This window comes from Malaya genurostris, chromosome 2, assembly GCF_030247185.1.
Source record: "Malaya genurostris strain Urasoe2022 chromosome 2, Malgen_1.1, whole genome shotgun sequence".
NCBI lineage: Eukaryota > Metazoa > Arthropoda > Insecta > Diptera > Culicidae > Malaya > Malaya genurostris.
Genome location: NC_080571.1, coordinates 139033717 through 139050225, shown reverse-complemented (window position 1 = coordinate 139050225; position 16509 = coordinate 139033717). Strand labels below are relative to the sequence as shown.

The following is a 16509-nucleotide window of genomic DNA, read 5'->3' as shown; positions in this document are numbered from 1 at the left end:
GAAATTAATATAACTTAAAATGATATAATAGATTACAAAATAATATAATATAACATAATATAATATAATATATTACGAAACATGATATAAAATAACAGTTAATGTAGAGTGTCAGTTATGCTCTTCTATCTTCGCAATACTGCAGGAAGTAGAATATTTCTCTTCTAATAATAATAATAATAATATCTACATCTATAAAAATATAATTATTTTATTATTATTGATGACAAATAATAATAATAACAATAAATATAATTATGAAAATAACAATAAAAAACAATATAATATAGTACAATGAATTATATAATAAATAATACAATAAATAAAATGATATGTTGCGATATGCTATGATATTATATGACTTCAATTTATATGTAATTTCTCATCCTCTCATTCTGCCATCAACGCATTCCATCGACCCATTGTCACCACAGATACACGTGTAGGCATGAAACAGGAACCAGTGAGAACCAAGCTCACCTTGTAACGACCTTGATATTTAGATAAATTTTACTTTAAAAATGATAACTTATAAGGAAAACAAATTTATATTTTGCGCAGAGGTACGCAGTACTACTCATAATAAACCCTATAATATAATATAATATAATACAACATAATGCAATACAATATAACATAATATAATATAATATAATATAATATAATATAATATAATATAATATAATATAATAAAATATATTATAATATAATACAATATAATGTGATATAATGCAATGCAGTATAATAACATGCAACATAGTATATAATAACATAAAATAGTGTAAGACGATAATATATGAAATAATATGCTGCGATACAATATAACAGTTAATGTCGCAGTGTAAGTTACGCTCTTCTAATAATAATAATAATAATAATAATAATAATAATAATAATAATAATAATAATAATAATAATAATAATAATAATAATAATAATAATAATAATAATAATAATAATAATAATAATAATAATAATAATAATAATAATAATAATAATAATAATAATAATAATAATAATAATAATAATAATAATAATAATAATAATAATAATAATAATAATAATAATAATAATAATAATAATTAATATAATAATAATACATGATGTAATAAACAACAGAATTATATGTTGTAATATACTATGATAAACACTGCATTTTAGGATGGGCTTCAACCTACAAGCCATTTCGCACCCTCTCATTCTGCTACTAACGCAGAAGGCGATAGCACCCAGTCGACGCCGTTCTATTGACCAAATGTCATCATAGACTCTCGGGGAGGCATGAGATTGGGACTTGTGAGGACTTAGTTATCTCACCATTTGACGACCACAACCGAAAATTGAAAAAGTTTACATAAACTTTTCTGCATTTTTTTATTGCTTGCGCGCTGCTGTTTTGTATTGAGGTGGTGTGAGAAATGCACGGTGGGCACGGTGGCATTATATCGTGCGCAAAAATTACATACAATACATGACGCGAATTTATGCAGTATTGGGTTTTGTGTTGAAATAAATCCGAGTTGAATACAATAAAATGGGTATTGTAAGAAATCGTTTATTTTCTAAGTAGCTGTCATTTATAATGCTAATAATGTCCAAATCTGTTGAGTTCAATGCATTGATGTTGCTGAAGCAATAATGCTTGGCTGTGTAATATCTTAAAACAGGTATTATTTTAGATTATAGCAATTTTGATAGCAAAACTAAAACTTCAACATTGACAAGCTACTGAATGAAATGAATACAAGCCAAGTATTATCGTTCATTAACCTGATATACAAACAAAGTGATAAACATTGAGGGTCAGCTTCGAGCCAGTCAGCATGGAAAACTTATTGAATTTAATTGGTTTTTCAATTATTATGAATACAATGAATCAACGCTTAATTTTGCTTCCAAATCGGTTGAATAATAAGGAACTACGAAATAACTTTATATTTCATTTTCGTGCCCCAAATATGTGCTTGAGAAATGATTAACTAAATAATTTTAACTGCATGGTATGATGAACTATTAGTTATAATTGGAATGTATTCCAATAATGCAATCTAAGAAATTATTAAACTATTGTTGATTTCTGGCACCGGAAACCAGAGGCTGTTTGGTCTTCGGTTCGTTATCGTTGAAACAGACATTTCTAGACTCATCATGCTATATAATTCCGAAAGTCGCTTCCGAAAAAAAGTTAATGGTGAATACTTTTACGTAAATTCTATCTCATCGGCGGGGAGGGCTGGGTGAACGACTGGCAATGATATCGAAAATACTTGAATGTTCTCTTGTCTTCAATCGTTCTTTTGAAGGAGAATCCATGATTGCTACTAAACTCAGGCATATACATGGTTAGCAAGTTAGTCAATACATATACATTTAACCTCATGTTAATCATTCATAATTACTCATGATTTATAGCTCTAGTGATTGAATTAGCATATATTCAATGCGTGAAGAATTCAAAAATCCATTACGTCCAGTCTTTTTTACAAGCCAATATAACGAGATGTAAGCCCACTGCGCTCAATCATTGGAAAAAGTTCTTGTTTCTATGTGTCCGTTTTTCTTGGTACGCTTTGTGCGACGGTTCGTTCAACTGAAGCGGATAAAATTTTGCGCGCATTTTATGACGCTACATTTCACCTTAAGGTGAAATGTAGCGTAATGCGAAAATCGCGTTTTTGATCAATTATTCAAAAACTAGACCGATTTTCGAAAAACCAAAAACACTTAAGTTTTCGAAATCAAATTTATCATAACTAAGTATTCTTAGAATTTTGAAATTTTGCTTTGCCGAGCCGTAATTGGTTTTTGAAATGTATAAACGGTCACTGTTCCGTTCCACGGGGATGATTTTAGAACTGAAAAGTAGTGTTTGTAGCAGAATTTCACAAAGAATCTGAAAATGCAACTCAAAATTATAAAATTTTAGCGAAAACAACCGAAAATTGAAAAAGTTTTCATAAACTTTTCTGCATTTTTTTATTGCTTGCGCGCTGCTGTTTCGTGTTGAGGTGGTGTGAGAAATGCACGGTGGGCACGGTGGCATTATATCGTGAGCAAAAAATAGATATAAAATAATGACGCGAATTTATGCAGCATTGGGTTTTGTGTTCAAATAAAAACGACTTGAATACAATAAACTGAGTATTGTAAGAAATCGGTTGTTTTCTAAGTAGCTGTCATTTATACAAACAATGTGATAAACATTGAGGGTCAGCTTCGAGCCAGTCAGCATGGAAAACTTATTGGAATTCATTGGTTTTTCAATTATTATGAATACAATGAATCAACGCTTAATTTTGCTTTCAAAATCGATTGAATAATAAGGAACTACGAAATAACTTTATATTCAATTTCGTGCCCCAAATATGTGCTTGAGAAAAGATTCACTAAATAATTTTAACTGCATGGTATGATGAACTATTAGTTATAATTGGAATGTATTCCAATAATGTATTCTAAGAAATTATTAAACTATTGATGATTTCTGGCACCGGAGGCCAGAGGCTGTTTGGTCTTCGGTTCGTTATCGTTAAAACAGACATTTCTAGACTCATCATGCTATATAATTCCGAAAGTCGCTTCCGAAAAAAAGTTAATGGTGAATACTTTTACGTAAATTCTATCTCATCGGCGGGGAGGGCCGGGTGAACGACTGGCAATGATATCGAAAATACTTGAATGTTCTCTTGTCTTCAACCGTTCTTTTGAAGGAGAATCGCTACTAAAATCAGGCATATACATGGTTAACAAATTAGTCAATACATATACATATAACCTCATGTTAATCATTCATAATTACTCATGATTTATAGCTCTAGTGTAAGAGTAATCACTAACAATGATGATTGAATCAGCATATATTCAAAGTGTGAAGAATTCTAAAATCCATTACGTCCCGTGTTTTTTACAAGCCAATATAACGAGAGGTAAACCCACTGCGCTCAATCATTGGAAAAAGTTCTTGTTTCTATGTGTCCGTTTTTCTTGGTACGCTTTGTGCGACGGTTCGTTCAACTGAAGCGGATAAAATTTTGCGCGCATTTTATGACGCTACATTTCACCTTAAGGTAGCGCTTCGCCGTGGTCACGGGAGTTCACTGCCTATCCCGGGGTTTCACGCACTTTACTCAAAATTGTGAGAAAACGGTAAAGAAAACGGAAATTCCAAGAACATACGATTCTAGATAATTAATTTTTCTATCGATTCGTATATAAACTGTGCCTGATAAACGTTTTTATCGAAAGATTTCGTGCGAGTTATAAAAATAAATGAGTTTTTCCTTATTCTTTCGCACGCACACAATGTCAACGCATGCATTGGGGTGTGAAAAATGCCACATGCGGTAGACGCTAACAACATTTCTTTTGTTTTCGTTGCCCGTTCTTTCTGTGTAAACGTTGAATAAAGATGAGTAGAAAATGTAAGTAAGTGTTACTAGTTTGTAAAATAATTTCTATTCATGTTTCAGTAGAACCACAAATCAGTAATGATTTTCATCGCTACTAGCTTTGAAGCTTTGTTGAAAACGTAGCACATCCCTACATATGCGAGTTGTTTATAGCGAGAAATGGAAAAAAGAAAACAAAAGGTTTAACAAAACTCGCACGAAATCTCGCGAAAGAAAAGCTTTCTAACTAATATTTTTCGCCAAATGCATAGTAAAATCATTTACCTACAATCGTATGTTTTTGATTTTTCGTGAATCGGGTTAGTATTGGAGAAATTTGCAATTTAGAGTGAAATTTCGGCGACAAAGCAAGAGGAAGCAGTGAGTTGTCTCGCTTCGACTTGACCACGGCGAAGCGCTACCTTACGACATCATTTGCTTCAACAATTCTGTGATTTTTGTGCAGGGAAAATTGTAAACCTACTTGTATTGTGAGATGGGGAAAAAACTTATATACTAAATATGATCATATTTCAGTGCGAGTGAACTTATAAAACCGATACACCGAGGAAGGATGTAAATAACATTCCGAAATACGTACGTTTGATACACTTTTATGAAAATAGTGATTTTGTGAGAGTGTAATGACGTGCTATTGTATATATTAAACGGCACAACAACAGTACTTTTAGTGACAATATTCTACTAACAACTCAAACGGAAATCTAGTGAAGAAGTAATTGATTTTCTTTCTTGAGAGCAGGAATTGGTTTCTGAGGTTTCTTAAGAACCTTAGAAAGTTTCCAGAAGATTTAGAACATGGTTTAATTTAAATAATTCTTTTTGTAAATCCTCAACTATATTTTTAATAGCAGGATCATGAGAACGTTGGTATTGTCGCCCACGAACATTTTTCAACCGAATGAACAGTTGAAGATTGTCATCGATGGTAGGAGAATTTAATTTAGTTTGAGCTTTGGGAACTGAAAGATTTTTAGATAATATAATGGTTTAAAATATCTATTGCTGTGTCGATGTCCGCAGAATTTTCTAAAATAATTTCATGATCCACATCATTTTCAATGTGAGATCTGTATTCAAATCTATTAGCTCTATGATAGTTGAATATAGAACTTATTATATTAGTTATAACTTCATTGAAAAGTCTGAATATTACTGGAAGATGATCTGAGTCAAAGTCAGCATGTAGTAGGTTCACTACAAATGTGACTTTGATTTCGATTCCCAAGTTTCAATTTCGATTCCCAAGCTTTCTATAACTTTACTTCGATTCCCAAGCTTTCTATAACTTTAATATTGAAAGAAGGTAACATTCGATGTTTAATTTGCCGTTGGACAAAAAAGACAACTCCACCACCCATTCCAATAAACCTGTCAAATCGATGAACCACATAAGGTGGATTTTCAATTTGACATTTGATTTAAGAAATGTTTCTGTCACAATATTAGCCATATGAATTTTGTGAACGTTGAGAAAATTATAATATTCATCTTTACTTGATTTTAAAGATCGAGCATTCCAATTTAAAATATTCAAAAAATTATTCAACATCATTGTGAAATTTTAAATTCATTATAATATTATTTGCAAATTGCCATCCAACTTGAAATGCTTCAAAAAGTGATAAAGTCGAATTCATTCGGATGATTATTTGAGAAAGCTGATCTTGTAAGTAGATCATTTTATTTTCCGTTATATCGCCTAAATCGACTTTGATTAAAGAAGCGAATTGCATTGAAGGAATATTGGTATGTACATATCTACCTGTTACGCTAGTGTAACTTTTATTAGATGAAGAATTGGAAGGCGTTCCTGTTTTGTTGTTTCTTTTCTTTATATAAGAAGAATTAAGTGATAGTTGTCTACCTGTTACGCTAGCGTAACTGTCATTAGAAGATTACATGGCCGATCTAACTATTAATAAATTACTTTCGTTAGAAGACGAATTGGAAGGCGTATCTGTTTTAATTTTTTACGTTTTGCTTTCAGTTCATCAGTGCGTCAGCAGTTTATATTGAACTGCTAACGCCACCTAACGGTTCAACATAAACCGCCGAGCACACGTGTGCTATTCACATATACACTTATCACACCGAAGTGCTGTGTCTTTACTGACGTACCGAAAGAAATGAAACTAAGTGAAAATTAACCCAGAGGGTTAAGTGTTTTATATCATTCGGCCCAGTTTATCAAGGTGAGCAATGTTTGTGTCTGTGCGTGAATGTGTGTGAGTATGTGTCAAATATTGTCACTCATAAAATAAAAAGTCTCATAGTCCCATAGGTTGCTATTGAATTTCACACCATCATTTAGAGCGACAATGCAATAATGGGTAAAATTCTTCTAGATTTTCTAATTAACACGGTCTGAGTGTTTAGTAGAATGTTTATGATAGAATAAAAAATTTTTACACCTTTTACATCTCACAACACTCTTAAGACATGTATAATGGACGTCACATCGCAGATACGTATTTCGAATACTACTTGTATTCATCATCAGTGTATCAGGTTTCTAAGTAAGATTCGAAGGGATTCGAAAGCGTCGCAGATACTCGGACGTAACACATCACTATATCAATCGTTGCTTCGATCAATCGCGTCATTTTATCCAGAAAACCTCATTCGTGCATGATCTGCCATAGCTTTTCTCGATCGATTGTGTTGTATGTCGTTTTGATGTTAATGAATAGGTGATGCGTGGGTACTTTGTATTCACGACTTTTCTGGAGTAATTGTTTTATCGCGAATATGTAATCCGTAGTGGCGCGGGCTCCAGTAAATCCCGCTTGGCACGGCCCTACGAATTCCTTAGCTATTGGTGATAGATGATGACAAAGGTTTTGGAAGAGTACCTTGTTGGCGGCGTACAGCAATGTTATTGCGCGATAGTTGCAACAATCTAGCTTACCAATGTTTTTGTGGATGGGACATACCACTTCATCCATTCCTGCGGTAGAATCTCCTTCTTCCAAATCTTAGAAATCATCCAGTGCAGCACTCTAATCAGTGCCTCTCCTCCATGGTTGAGCAGCTCGCCTGGCAACTGTTCATTGTACGCGGCTATGTTGCTCCTCAGCTTGCCGATCTCATCACTTATCTCCGGCAGTCAGGTGCTAGGAATCTGTCATCGACTGAGCGTGCACCCAGATTGATTCCTGTGTCGTTCTCTGTATCTTGTGTTTCGCCATTCAGATGCTCGTCAGTACTGTTTCCACCGGTCGATCACATCACGTTCGTTCGTGAGAAGGTTGCCACTGGTATCTTGGTACATTTCGGCCTGTGGTGTGTAGCCTTTACGCGAGCGGTTCACCATCTCTATTAACTTCCGTGTGTCATTTGCATGGTACCGATGTTACATCGCTTCGCGGTCTTGGTCTTTCTGCTGGCGCTTTTTTCTCCGGTGCCGTGTTGTAGCATGCCCTTGCTTCATTCTTCTCATCGTCGAACTGTTGACATTCGCCGTCAAACCAGTCAATTCCTTGATTAGGCAACCTCGTACCTAGTACGGCTGCAGCATTGCAACTTACGGCGGACCTTATATTCCTCCAGCCGTCTTCTTATATAATTGATCAACAAGTGATTGAGTTGTTATCGTTCAAAATTATAACAGAAAAAGGTTACGAAGCTACTTTTGATACTTTCAATTGACTTATGGCCCCGTATAGTTTAATGTAAGAAGATGGTTGAACCGATTGATGATAAGTGACGTAAACGACATAACTGATTACCGCTCCATATTCTCAAATGTGGATGGACAGATTTCAATGAATATTGCTCATTCCAGACTTATACTGTTGTTGTGCATCGAATTCGGAGATCATATGGCTGACATTTGAAGCTTCTGCTACATAATCGTACAAGTGACGTATCCGAGAAATAATGCTTTTATCTATACGCAAAATTATTTCGGAAAGTGGCCAATGACCCAGTCAAAATTTACTATCGCTAAATATTTGGTTTGAAGGATGTTGCCGATTATGTGACTTAAGTGCTAAATTTGCATTCCGGCGCTGAAAATGATAGCCAATTTATCGTCAAACTTGATTCACGTTCGAAAAGTAGCTTTCAAATCAGATTGTTGAATTCGCCTCAAATGGCACGTTTCCCTTGATATCTTCGGACCTACTGCGAACGGAGGAACGGAGCTGGATACTCTCTGATGCTTTAACCCTAATTAGGTAATCCCAAATTCGCCTATGGCAGTGAATTTGTACGAAATTTTATTCACGAGTAAATGTAAATGCTTCTTATGGACGAGTGTAAAAAACTGTCCACATCTGCACACACTGACCAAAGATGCACTTGAAGTGTTAAGTGGGAGTAATAAATTGTACACACAGCGGTGCAAAACGTTCAAGACATGTCGGCAAGCCTGCAGCTCAAATGAAAAACCCTGAGCAACCCCTCAAAGGTCTGTGATAAACCACAGAACAATCAATACCACATAGGTCAGTGTGCAATGACCTCTGATTTGCATCTAATTCACTGTTCCACAGCCAAGGGAAGAAGGAAAGACAATGTAAGCAGCACTGTTCGCGAGCAGTTCCCAAACCGCGGTGTACAATTTATCACTCCTATATCTATATACAGGGTCCGGCACTCGAAGTGTAACCAATTAAAAAGGCCATAAATTCAGTTTGGAAAATTATCTTTACTTAATTCAAAGTACAAAATGTGTAAAAATAATACAAAATTCAGAATCAATTCACTTTTGCTCGATATGACCACCTTTTGCCTTGACTTGATGAATTGAGAGAGCGAAGGAGTTGCTTCGTTCGGCCGAAAGCGGTCAATTTCCGAACATTGTATTTTCTGACGAGAAAATTTTTCCACTTGAGCAATTCGTAAACTCTCAAAACGATAGGGTTTACTTGACCGACCGTTTATACGAGAATTTGAGTCATCGATTGGCCACCAGGAGGCAGCACCCGCAACAGATAATGGTTTGGGCCGCTGTAACCGCAGATGGGCGCTCTCCAATCGTTTTCATCGAGCCTGGCGTCAAGGTAAATGCGACATATTATCGGGAAAGTATTCTGGAGGTTGCTTTGAAGCCGTGGGCAGACAAAAATTTCGGTGGCAGATCATGGACGTTTCAGCAGAACTCGGCACCGTCTCACAAAGCTCGAGTGGACCAAGAATGGCTGAAAAACAACGTTCCGAACTTCATCACGTCCACACAATGGTTCTCGAATTCACCAGATGCGAATCCAATGGATTATTCTCTTTGGGCCATTTTGGAGAGCTAAGTCCGAACTAAAAGATACACCAGTCTCGAGGCGCTGAAAAAAGTTATTGTCCGCGAGTGGGCCAAAATACCTGCAAGTCACATTCGGCCAAACGAAGCAACTCCTTCGCTCTCTCAAGTCATCAAGTCAAGGCAAAAGGTGGTCATATCGAGCAAAAGTGAATTGATTCTGAATTTTGTATTATTTTTACACATTTTGTACTTTGAATTAAGTAAAAGTAATTTTCCAAACTGAATTTATGGCCTTTTTAATTGGTTACACTTCGAGTGCCGGACCCTGTAGAACAGCTAGCGCTAGCTTACCGCGCAGAATCCCTGCATGGCTCCAAGTAGTATAGGGATACAATTTAAATCTAGCGATCACACAGCGATAGATCGTGTGAAGATGAGCAAGAAAGCTATTAACACATATAGAGGGTACTCAAACAAGAAAGTTTGAAACTTTATTATCGTACCGGTATTGACCATATTATAGTTTTACACCACCAGTTGCGAAGGCGAATGATGGGTGTGTATTTTGCATCTGTCACATACCTAAGTGTCCAAAGAAATCGAACGTTAAGTGAAGATAGAGTGCAAAAACATTTATTTCTTCGCAGTGACACACATAGGAAGAATAAACTTACCTGAATGATATGAGTTCATATCAAAAATATATACTAGCAAAAGTGCTAATGAAAACCTCGCAGCAGTGAGTGTATTTTACACCGCTTCTGAACCATGGAGGTATTCGAGCTCCGACACGGAATTCTATATACCGGTGTTTGACCGGCACTATAATAAAAACAGCGAAACGCGATGATCGAAGCGACCATGGCGAAAACAGACCAGCAGCCATAAATTTTGGCTGATCGGCACTTTAAAATATGCATAAATAGCCACTAAAATACCTTTAATGCATCATTATAGCGTGTAACTACCCTTTGAAAACATTGAAACCACAATATAGCTTCCACCCGCGCAGTTTTCACTGTTTAAACCGACTTTTCGGAGGGTGTTTCTGGTGCTGTGTCCACTACCCGATCACTCACTACACTTCAAATAAGACTGTTGAAATCGGCTCAGCCATCTCGGAGAAAATTGTGCTGAGAGGAAAATCTTTCTAATGCACACACTGACATTTTCGATTTCGTGTAGCTGAGTCGAATAGTCGGGTTTTCCAGCAATTCTACTACTTTTCTGACAGCCATTTGATTTTCATACCTTCTTAATGATCCAATAGTAGCTTTCAATCGAGCCTAAGTTTATTTAAATTAGTTTAGCTATCTCCGAGAAAATTGAGTGATACTAAATTCTAATGCACACACTGACATTTTCGATTTCGTGTAGCTGAGTCGAATAGTCGGGTTTTCCAGCAATTCTACTACTTTTCTGACAGCCATTTGATTTTCATACCTTCTTAATGATCCAATAGTAGCTTTCAATCGAGCCTAAGTTTATTTAAATTAGTTTAGCTATCTCCGAGAAAATTGAGTGATACTAAATAAAGCGAGGTTTCGTGATTTAGATCATTATATATCCGGAACCAGAAGTAACAAATATTTGATCTTCGAACTTCATCAATGACTTAACAGTAGTTTTCAGCTCAAATTAAATTATCTTCACGTCTCATCTTAGAATCGCCAGCGGTTAACAGCTTCGCAGACGTCGGTGCAAATTATAAATGTATTGTAACCTTCGGTAATCAGTTCGGTAATTAAATTGATTACCGATCGTTCGGTAATTGCTGAACTGTCAAACAACTACCGTAAACTGTAAACCAATTGAATCTAACTGATTGTTCGGAAATTTTTTATTTGTTTGTTTTTCTTTGGTTAAAATTCTGGGGTGGAATCATGTAAGGTGATTATCACCAAGTGATTATCACTTTTGAAAATTTGGAATCATGTAAGGTGATAATCACCAAGTTCTGTCACCACTGCTGAAAGGCTAACATCACTATCAAACGTTGGCATTACGTAAGGTGATGGTCACCACGATTTAATCACCTTCATGTCAAAATGGAGGTGATAGCAATTTAGTTATCACTTTCAGTAGTGATTTGATTTTTTGAGAAGTGGCTTTATAAATTATTGTCCGTTAGGTGAATTTTAAGCCACTGATATAAACATAACCTACCAATATTGGTCGGAGAGGATATTTTTTAAATAAAATTGTCAAAATTAAATACCAAAATGAAAAGTAACTTAGTTTATATAGTTTAAAGAATTCATAGAATGAACAGTAGTATTTATCAATTAAATCAATTCATTTATGTTGTAATTATTTTTTGAAGGAATATCATTGGGGTGTTCGTAGAGTCAAAGATAAATTGCTTTCTGGAAAAGTGATAAGTTTATGAATGTAGACATCTCCTGTTGCATATAACGTAACAACATAAAAAATCTATGCTAACATTTTCAGTAGAATTAGATGATGATGATGATGGTCCCACCTCATACCCCTACAAAGGTGTGAGCAGAACGAGTTATCTAAATGATAATTAATATTTTTGCACATATCTTAACCAGTAAACAAAAGAAAACGATCTGATTAATCTAGCAGGTATTGATTCTTCTTCAAAAGAACGACTGACCACAAAATAACATTCAAATATTTCGGATTTACTATCCAGGGTTAATCAAGAAAATTTCCAACCCGGGAAGATCCTTGATCACATCAGGAATCGAACCCGATATCTTTACCAGTATCAGACAGTAATTCACCTGGCCCTTCCTGCCGGACCAGTTCATCGCTACACACATCAGCTACGATGGAGTAACGAGACTGCGGATGAGCAGAGCCAAGCCCAATTCCATCAACAACTGTCGATCCCAATTAGTTTCCCGAATCTATTCCTTAAATTATTAATCAAACCTTGCGATCAAGGTCAAGAGCAAACTTAACACACTGAATGCTAAGGCTCTTCGGCCAGTCCTGTTCACTTTCCAAATAGTCACTACCTGCTTCGCGCGCGAGGCTCAAACGTTTGTAGACTGCTCATTATTTTCAACTCTCAAACAAACTAAAAATCCATCATCATCATACCGAACATAGTAACTTAATACGTCTCACAATAATATATATAAACAAAAAGAAAAAGAAAATACAATCTTCGTAACACGTAAAAAAAAAATCTAAAAAAAATTTGAACTAACTAACTAAATATTTGCTTACAAAGCGGACTTTATGTGTGAAATACATAACTTTTTGAACTCCACCAATGCCGTCGCGCGTTTGATTTCTCTTGGCATCGAATTGAAAAAACTTATTCCCTTGTACAACAATGAGTTTTGCGATCTGGCTAACAGAAAGCTTGGTGTTCTAGCACCAGATGCGTTTCTGGTATTGTACCTATGCAGATCAGTTCCTCTTTCAATTCGATCACACAAATATCGAGGCAACATACCATTTAAGATTTTGAAAATGAATATCATGGTTAAGTAGTAAATTCTCTGTTTCACTGAAAGCCATTGTAATGCGTTCAGTAGAAAATCTGAGGAGGTATATCTACTACATTTTAGAATTAATCGCATGATCTTATTTTGCAGTCGCTGTAATCTCAAGATTTGTGTGTTATTAGCAAGAAACAGAATGGATGGGCAAAAGTCAATGTGTGGTGAAATGACTGTTTTATACAAAAGAATCTTACTATGGGTCGTTAAGTCATTTTTCAAACGACATAATACACCATACTTTTTGGCAATCTTCTTGATGACGTTATTGATATGAGATTTGAATGTTAACTTTTCATCAATTATGACTCCAAGATACTTCATTTCTCTAACGCGATCAATAGTTTCACCATCAATTTCCACATTGGCGTCATGACCTGTGCTAACAGAAGAAATAACCATATGTTTAGTTTTCGCGACGTTTAGTTTCAGTTGCTTAAATTTTAACCATCGAACCAGCGAACTTAGATCCTCGTTCAAATGTGCAACAGCTTCATTGAAATCTTTAGCCGTAATGAACAGAACAGTATCATCAGCAAACAAATTTATATCACAGAAACGTAAGACTCGCTTCATATCGTTAATATACATAATAAATAGAATAGGACCTAACACACTTCCCTGAGGCACACCAAGTGAATTACCGAGGGAACTAGACACTACATCGTTAAAAACAGTCTTTTGAGATCTACCACATAAATAGTTTTCAAACCATTCGTGTTCCACTCCCCCGATGCCAAAACGCTGTAATGTCTGCAACAATAAAGGTCTTGAAATTGTTTCAAAGGCTCTCTTCAGATCCAAGAACACAGCAAAAATACTCTCTTTGACTTCGATTTTCTCCTTCCATTTTGCCAACACTAGGTTCAAAGCGGTCTCACAAGAGTGACCCTCACGATATCCCGATTGTTCCGGTATTAGCAAACTGTTAGAGTTCAAATAGTTAATCAGCTGATCTTTAACAACAAGTTCCAGAATTTTTTCCAGCGTGTGCAACATGTTAATGGGACGGTACTCCTCGGCTTTATCCGTTCCAGTAACCTTAGGGATAGGAACCACCAGAGATTCTTTCCACACCTCAGGCACGTGCCCCGTGTTCAACGATTCATTTACCAAATCCAGTAGATCGTGTCCGATAATATGAAAGCAATCCTGTATCACTTTTGAGTTAACATTGTCAATACCAGTCGATTTTCCCAAATTAAAACAAATATTTTTCAATTGTTCAAAAGTGATTGGTTGAAATTCATCAAGTCTACAATAGTTATTCATCGGCTGTGTTATTTCAACAGGTTCACCTACCAATTCAATACTTTGATTGATCTGCTGAACACTATTTATGAAATAACTGTTGAACTTTTCAGATATAATTTGTTCTGTGTGTTCTTCTATACCATCAAAAGTTATGCTTTTCGATGCACTATGTGTAGGCTTGATCAACTGTTTGAGAATTTTCCATAACTCTCTGCTGTTTTGTTGATTTTGATCGATCTTCCTCTGTATGTATTCATATCTAGTCTTCTTCAGGGCCCGTGAATAAATATTTCGAGCTTGTGTATATCTACTCCAGTGACAATCATTGTTAGTTCTACAGAATCTCTTGTACTGTTTATCCCTCTCCCGTTTTAACCGTAAGAGGTCTATTGAGTACCAACTACTCGAGCTGTTCGAACTAACATACTTTTCAGTTACCAATTCATTAGTACACTTTTTTAATATGTCAGTAAGAATAGATGCTCTGTGATCCAAATTTCCAGTCAACTGTGTACAACCCAAGCTTCTTGATACAAGTCGAGATAGAAATTGCTTTGAATAGTTTTTCCAACACTTGATTTTCACCGTATCTTCCTCATTTCTAGAGCTACTCGTTACGGAAATTGCAATTGTTTCATGATCTGAAATCTTGCAATCGGATTCCACATTTGAATAAATACCGTCGAAATTGGAATACACGTGATCTATCAATGTTTTACTGTATCTCGAAATTCTTGTAAATTCATTCACAGTTTGCCTCAAATTGAAGAATTCTGCTAACTGTTTCAATTGAGTCGAACCTTGATCACTGAGCCAATCAATATTAAAATCTCCAGTAATAATATTTAGTTTACCGAAATCGACGAAATTCTCCCACCAGTTTTCTAGAATTTCCAGAAAATGGCGATCGCTTGAACTTGGAGAGTGGTAAACAACTCCATAATTTCCCATCTGCATGCCTCTTTCAACTGATATACCCAAGAACCAATTATTTCCAACTGCTTCGTTTGATCGAATGCTGAATTTAATTGATTCTCTGGCGTAAATTGCAACTCCACCCGTGTGCCTGGAATGGGACAAACAAAAAGCAACAGTGTAACCCGGAACACTGAACTGATCGAAAGCGTCAGAATCAACTATATGTGTTTCTGAGAGCAAAACTAATGAAGGGTGTCTATCCTCTATAAGATGACGCAATGCGACATAATTAGAAGACAAACCGGCTATGTTCAAATAAAAAATATCTGAATGCCTCTCATCCATTAGTTGCTATTCCATTGACATAATGTTGTTCTTTCTCGTTTCAAGCAATCTCAGATATACAGGACACTGCTTACTAAATGCTGGATGGTGAATGTCTAAATTCAATTTCCTTTCTTTGTTCATTTTCAGACAATTAACGCATTTGAATTCAGTTGAAGAACACTCAGATGTTCTATGTGCGGAATTACATTTGGAACAATTTTCACTGTTTAAACATTCGGTGCTCTAGTGACCAAACTCACCACACCTGAAACAGCGCAATACGTTGAACGACTCGAAAACCGAACACCTATCCCAGCCGATGCAAACCTTGCCGGCTGCCATCAAGCTGGAATAAGTCTTCTTATTAACCTCAATTATAACACTATATTTGTTATATTTGAAGCGTGGATTCTCAAAGTCAGCAACAACTTTTACATCTTCGATCGAAATTTCCTGATTCTGACTTTTCAATAGGTCAATAAATACATCAGAGGAATATCGATCACTCATCCCCACTATTTTCAGTTTTGGTTTCCCGGGCTTGGGTATAACAGCATTGTATTCAGTTCCTAAATTACTTTCAATGTTTTCTTTCACTGATTGAATGTCCTCTCCTGCTGCGCACTCAACAATAATCGAGCCATCTTTACCATTTTTAAAATTACTAATTGTATGTGTTCTTGGATCTAACCTACCCTTCAAAACCTTTCTCGTGTCATCGCTCGTTTGCGAAGACTCGACAGGTTTGATCATAATAACCGAGCGAGTCTTACGATTTCTATTGCTATTAGTTCTTTTTCCAGAAAATTTCCCAGATAGAACGTCCGCGTATGACTTTTTGTTATTTCTATCAAATACTTCGTCGTTACCTTCATTAACAATATTCTTATCAAGCGGTTCATCATCAGTATTTGAA

General features: G+C 35.7%; 1 protein-coding gene across 14 annotated transcripts in view; it reads left to right on the top strand.

Annotated features, from left to right (window-relative positions):
• Positions 1-16509, top strand: part of LOC131430107 (regulating synaptic membrane exocytosis protein 2) — a 1567561-nt gene that overhangs the window by 37184 nt on the left and 1513868 nt on the right. The gene's annotated exons all lie outside the window — the stretch shown is intronic.